The sequence below is a fragment of the Lipophrys pholis genome (assembly GCF_963383615.2).
Source record: "Lipophrys pholis genome assembly, chromosome: 13".
In the NCBI taxonomy this organism is placed as follows: domain Eukaryota; kingdom Metazoa; phylum Chordata; class Actinopteri; order Blenniiformes; family Blenniidae; genus Lipophrys; species Lipophrys pholis.
The window spans coordinates 4,398,330-4,405,764 of record NC_137632.1 but is presented as its reverse complement, the minus strand read 5'-3'; positions in this window follow the sequence as shown (position 1 = coordinate 4,405,764).

The window sequence follows — 7,435 nt, the reverse complement described above, 5'->3', positions numbered from 1 at the left end:
CACATCCCATATGGACGGCTGCGACATTTCAGTTGATTGCAAAAGAAATCTGGACTTTCCTGTAAAGAACTGGTAAAGTATTTTAGTGTAGTGGTTAGCACTCTTATCTCACACTGAGAAAATCCTCAGTCTGAGTTCACGCTCGGTAAACTTTAGAGTTTATTTTCAAGCAGAAGTGTCAAAAACAAAAACAGGACGTCTGGAGCGAACAAAGAGGAACTGACACAGGCCAGAGAGGGAGAAAAGTTGAAATACACGGGGAAGGAGGAGAGACAACAGGTGCTGCTCCTGAGAACCGACAAGGAGGAGAAGACAACTGGACAATTGTAGACGTGAGGTGAGACAAAAAGGGACAGACAGACATTTCACACAATCGGGGACCTGATACCTCATGGCAGTGTTGCCACAGTTACCTTGAAAAAAATAATATGATTACTGATTACTAGTTACTCCTTTAAAAAGTAACTTAGTTACTTTACTGATTACTTGTTTTTTTAAAGTAACTAAGTTAGAGTACAAGTAACTTTTTAGTTACTTTCAGCAGCTGCCGACAAATAAAGTCTTTCATTGATTGATTGATTGAAAAAAGGAGGGCTGATTGCAATGTTCAGGTTTATTAATGACGTCAGCTTGTTCCCATTATTTTGTGTCACCTGAACCGTTAGAGCGAGCTGGCCTGTGATTGGCTGAGAGTGGAGAAGGGGGCGGGTCAGGTGAGCGTGCAGACTGCATGCATGCTCTGTGAGTCTGCGTCAGTTTGGAGGAGAAAGGAGGAGCAGCCAGTTCAGTTTAATAATAAAGCGGCTTTGCAGACAAGAAACTCGTCCTTGGTGATGCTACAATAGTAATGCTACAATAGTAATGCTACAATAGTAATGCTACAATAGTAACGCACAGTGACTTGGATAAGTAACTTTAATCTGATTACTACTTTGGAAATAGTAACGCGTTAGATTACTCGTTACTCGTCATAACAGAGTAACACGTTACTAATAAACACGTTATCTGCATCACTGCCTTATGCATACCTGCAGTTTCTCTGCGTACTCTGAGGCCACGTTTACATGTACAATGGAAGAAGTTTGCATATCGGACATTGGGACTGCTCTCCTCTCTTTTTAGAGCAGCAACATGATGGAGCCCATGACAAAAATATGCAAAAGCATTTATTTACACGCAATGTGACATTTATGTACAATGAACATGTACATTAGAGCACAAGTTATAACATTTTTTGTGTAACAAATTTTGATTTTTTTTACATATTTACACACAATAACATATTTACCTATTATACTTTCATTTATTTTTACATAGTTACCTTTAATATTACATAGAAAATAATTGTTACATATTTACCTATTACATATTTATTTATTGTGACACATTTATCTATTATTACATATTATATGACATATTCTTTTTCAGCTCTTCATTTATTAGATTTTTCGCTCTCAGTTCCTCCAGAAGACCACACACTGTGTTCTTTGCCCTCCGTTCTCCATCTTTGGCATTCCTCTTCTCTCCTTTCAGACTCTCCACCTCGGCCATGGCTTCACTGAGTCAAAGCATCAGGACATGTGGGCAGTGCATAGGAGTGGTCCTAGTGCACGTTGCACAAGCAATGAATTAATGTGATAACACAGGACTCTGAACATATAAATCCTCTTTTTTCTCACTAGGACCACTCCTATGCACTGCCCACATGTCCTGATGCTTTAAAAGCCAGACTCAGCAAAGCCATGGCCAAGGGTCTGAAAGGAGAGAAGAGGAATGCCAAAGATGGAGAACGGAGGGCAAAGAACACAGTGTGTGGTCTTCTGGAGGAACTGAGAGCGAAAAATCTAATAAATGAAGAGCTGAAAGAGAATATGTCATATAATATTTAATAATAGATAAATGTGTAACAATAAATAAATATGTAATAGGTAAATATGTAACAATTATTTTCTATGTAATATTAAAGGTAACTATGTAAAAATATATGAAAGTATAATAGATAAATATGTTATTGTGTGTAAATATGTAAAGAAAATCTAAATTTGTTACACAAAAAAAGTTATAACTTGTGCTCTAATGTACATGTTCATTGTACATAAATGTCACATTGCGTGTAAATAAATGCTTTTGCATATTTTTGTCATGGGCTCCATCATGTTGCTGCTCTAAAAGGAGAGTACAGCGTCCCAATGTCCCGTCTGCAAACTTCTTCCATTTCCTCTCAATACTTTCTATAAGTATGCTACATTAAATAAATAAATAAATAAATAAATAAATGAAATAATTTTCAATTTAATAAATTAAAAATGAAAGCAATGATTCTTCACAGTCATGTAAATGTGTATTTGCATGGTTTTCTTCAGAAAACACATCGCGGTCACAGAGACTTGTTTAGCCTGACGGGTCAGACTTCCCACTCACAAGACGGCGGCCGCTCTGACGTATCGGAGCGGCGGGCGGAGACAGGCTGCGCGGCGTCTAGTGTTTATGTCTATGCTTACACCTGCTACGGAGCCTGTTACTGCCCATGCGCATCTCTCCTGCTCATCCAGTTGTAAACAAACATGGCGGCGCATTGTGGAATGACTCGCGGACCGTATTCAAGTTTTATCGTCCAGATCAGTAGTTTAATAGTTGAGACTCACCCCTGATATCATCCGATGTGTCATAAGTCCATACGGATGTCGGGTTCTCTCCATTTTCTTCACGTTTATAGTGTATTGTTCTCTGCACACACATCTGTGTACTTTCATTACAAAATCAAACAACAGCGCCCTCGTGTGGCCCGGCATACTAACTACATCGTTGTCTCTGAGTCTGCTGCTGCAGTGGAAACACACTCCTTTTTTTTTCATGGATTAGGTGTTGTCACGTGAAACGTTGCTGTGTTAACAGGGCCTTAGTTAGTTTGTTTTGTCCATGAATGTCCTGTAATGTCTGCCAGACTGTAAGTGTTTAAAAAGTGCAAATCCGGGATGAGTTGGGTCCTGGAGTATCTGCTGTGCTTTGTTGAGGCAGTGGGAACTGTAGAGATCCTCCAGGGATGGAAGGGGGCAGCTGGTGATCTTCTTGGCTGTGCTGAGGATTTTCTGGAGCTGTTTCCTGTTTGCTGCTGTGCAGCTGGAAAACCACACACAGATAGGTACAGTATGTAAGAATGCTCTGTATGGAGCATTTATAAAAGGACACTCACAGTTCCTGTCTGAGGTAGTTGTTTCTCAGTATCTTCAGAAAGTAAAGTCTCTGCTGTGCCTTCCTTTTTTTTTTTTTTTTAATCTTTTTATTAGTGTTTTCACTTTTTTTTTTTTTTACAACAGAAGGGAAGCTACAAAAAAAAAGTGTGGGCAGACAGGCTTGAGAATTAAATAGGGTCATTCAATCCAATACAGGTTGGTATCAGGAAAAAAAATAATGATAATATCCAGTGAGCCCAGTTTGCTTCTACGTCCTTCACAAACGTCCATGACTGTCCGTTGTCTCTTCCCAACCTTAAAGGAGACATATCATGCTTTTAAATCCTTCCTTTTTACATATAAATCATACAGTTGTGGTCTATACAACGCGAAACTGCAATGCTTGGGTCTGAATTCCTCATTATTATAGCTCCACAGGCCCCTTTTCAACCCCTTTTCTGATGCGCTTCTGAGAGCAACTCGTTTTGGGGCGGTCTCTTCAAATGCAAATGAGACACTTCATACCCCGCCTCCTCTCCAGGTTGCAGAGGTGACACTCGGTTCAACTTCACCCTGTTCGGCCATCTTTGTAGTTTGATCGAACAGATACAATTATCTAGCGGCGCAGAAACTTTATATTCACACATTATTTACAAAATGTCAACAACGGAGGATTTGTCCATCCAGCCATACATGTTGGAGCCAGAGTCGGACCCGGCGGAGCGAGATGAAAATGACGATGATGCACGTGCAGAACAACGTCTTCATATGGATGTAACGCAATGGTGTGTTACTATATTTACACTAACTTCTCCATCCATGCCCACTACTACAATACTGCCTGTATTACAACGACTATTTAACACAGAAGTTACATTATAATCTAAAACGAGCACACAGCGCTAACATATGAAGACGGTGCAACTGCTAATGCTAACAAAACAATGACAGGGACGTCTTATCATCACACTTTTTAGCGTTATATACAGCTTACCGAAGTGCTCTGTTCGTCGTCTCCATAGATAGAAGGAACTGACCGCTCAATCAGACGAAGTCTTTCGGCAAATCCTTCTTTATACTGGCGGAGGTTGCTGAAGCAGTCATTCTTGAAGTGATTCGCGCACACAAAAATGACCTTACCCACAGATGTGGGTACATTTCTGTGAAAAATAAAACTCAACCAGGCACTTCGAAAAGGTTCTGATGCTGGGAGACGGTGTAACGAAGCTTGTGGGTTACTACATCCAACAACCGAACATTTCGACTTATCCTCTCGTAACTTCGGTTGGACTACAGAATCGCAGCGAGAAACAAAAATGGCGGATTGCTCGAAACGTCGATGTCCTAATTTGGCAGTTCCGCTGAGAATACTGTGACGTCATTGTTCAAAAAACGTAATAGAGAATAGAAAAATCGAAACCGATCGCAAAATATGACCAAAACAGAATATAAAGATATCAACGGAGCACCTGAAGAGACTACTTTGAACTTTTCTGTACTTCTAAACACTCTAAATATACACCAAAATGCATTTAAGGGCTAAAAAAGTGGATTTAGCATGATATGTCCCCTTTAAGTGAGAAACCTCATTCAGGAAGCAGATACATACGGAACATAAGTAAATAAAATAGAAAAAAAACAGACAAAACAGACAAACAAAAAAGTAAAACAAACAAACAAAACAAGAAAAAAAAGAAGGACAACAACAACAACAACAAAATGACAACTAAAAAACAACTACCAAAACAAAACTAAACTAAATTGGACGGGGAAATAATGATATTGATGACATACGGACAATAGACACCGGGGGGGATCTAGGTAGTTTCTCGGTGGACAGTGATGTTGGACAGGTGTTTTATAAAGGGTTGCCAGGTTTCATTAAAGACAAAATTTGAGTTAGTGAGAATCGAATCTCCTCCAGTTTAATATTGATTAGGACCTCCTTTAGCCAGTTATTGTGTGTAGGAGGGAGTGCTTGCTTCCATCTGAACAGGATAAGGCGTCAGGCCAGTAATGTTGAAAAAGCTATTACTCAGCATTTCTTTACTGGTAGATTAGTTGTTGTAGTTGGAGGAGATCCATACAGAGCAGTGCAGGGTCCAGGGAGAAGTTCTATCTCCAGCACGGCAGCAAGGGTGTCAAAAATCTGCTGCCAGAAGTTAGTGGGATTTGGACAGAACCAGAACATGTGCGTGTGGTTGGCGGGTGATTGGTTACATCTGTTACAACTGTCCCTGGTGCTAGGGTAGATTTTTGCCAGTCGGGCATTTGTATAGTGTACTCTGTGGAGAACCTTGCATTGTAATAACTGCTGTGCTTTCTTGATGATGGCTGTAGCGTTGGCCCTCCAGGTCTGGTCATACTCTATGTGTATGCCCAGGAATCTTCAACTGGAGACCCTCTCCACACAGTCCCCGCCGATGAACAGGGGCGGAGTCTCTGTTTTCCTCCTCCTAAAGTCTACGATGATCTCCTTCGTTTTCTTGATGTTCAGGATCGGGTTGTTCTCCATGCACCACGCAGACAGCCTCACCTCGTCCCGGTATGCGGACTCATCCCCTCCTGAGATGAGCCCCACCACGGTGGTATCATCAGCGAACTTTATAATACTGTTGCTGGGGTTTGTCGAGGTGCAGTCATGTGTGTAGAGGGTGTAAAGTAGGGGGCTCAGCACACAGCTCTGGGGGGAGCCGATACTGAGACGGATGGCTGAGGAGACATGGGGGACACTCTCACCCTCTGAGAACGATCTGTCATAAAGTCTTTGATCCATCGGCAGACAGTCAGATTTTCCCAGATCGTACGGTTTTGACACCAGTTTGTTCGGTAGGATTGTATTAAAAGCAGAGTTGAACTCCACAAAGAGTGGGCGTGCCTAGTTCCCCTGATGCTCCAGGTGGGACAGAGCAGTGTGGAGGACTGTTGTTATGGCGTCCTGCGTGGACCTGTTAGCCCTGAATGCGAACTGAAGAAGGTCAAAACCGAAGTGTAGGATGGAGGTGGCGTGTGTCCGGACCAGTTTCTCAAAACATTTGTTGATAATTGGTGTTCGTGCCACCGGGCAGTCATTTAGGCCCCGTTTCCACAGTGCCCCTTGGTACCGGTGCCGGTCAGGTGGGGATTGACTATCTGTAACCAGACCCGTATCAGTGCCGCGTTTCCATTACACGGGGAACGGTTTGAAATGTAGGCGGGGTTATGAACGGTTGTGTAATCACGCAGGATGTGACACCATAACGGGAGGACATTTTCAAAAAAGTTTCCTGATCGCTGCAGAAGAACTGATTGGAAATGGCTGCTTGCTGGGAGAACAGCGGTCGTCACGGACCAATGAGCAGACGGCAGTGTTGAAGCTCCTCCCCCTCATATCCGGCACATTGTGCCTGGTACCCCAAGTGGAGGGGTAGCGAGAAATGGTTACCAATGGTACCGGTTGGTAACGGTTCTGAGTCAGTGGAAACGCACAACAACCGGTTCCGACCTGACCCGTACCGACACCAAGGGGGACCGTGGAAACGGGGCTTTAGACTGCTGATGGTATGGTATGGTAATGGAGGACTTTAGGCAGGGAGGGACGGTGGCCTGACTGAAGGACTGATTGGAAATTTTGGTGAAGACCCGGGCCAACTGAACTGCACAGCCCTTATGCACCTGTCCAGAGACCGTGTGTGCCTCGCCTGGTGCTCCTCCACCATGGAGGGACTGCTGCTGTGTGCTGGTGGATGTAATGAGGCCATCTTTTGTGCCGGCGCCTCGAAACGAGCAAAGAAGTTGTTCAGGTCCTCTGCCAGTGAGGCACCACCATCATCCGCTGACAGGCTGCTGGTTCTATAGTTCGCAATGTGTTGGACCCCTCGACTTGATGTACCTGTCCACGGTGGTGATGTCCGTACACAACTTTATGTAATCCAGTACTGCTGTGGTATGTTGCTCCAGGTCCTGATGTTCAAACACCTCCCAGTTTGTCATCTCAAAGCAGTCATGCAGCTGTTGAGATGCACCTTCAGGCCAGGTCTTACTCGTCCTAGATGTGGTGGGAGCGCTTCTCCTGATGTGTCCCGGTATCAAGAGCAAGGACACGTGGTCCGACTGGCCCAGATGTGGTAAAGTCCTGGCCCTAAAGCCCTGCTTGATGTTAGAATAGAACCAGTCCAGTGTGTTCTCTCCCCTTGTAGCACATTTGACATGTTGGTGTCATTTGGGGAGCGCTGTTTAAAAATGGATGGATGGATGAATGGATGGATGGATAACTATGTGTT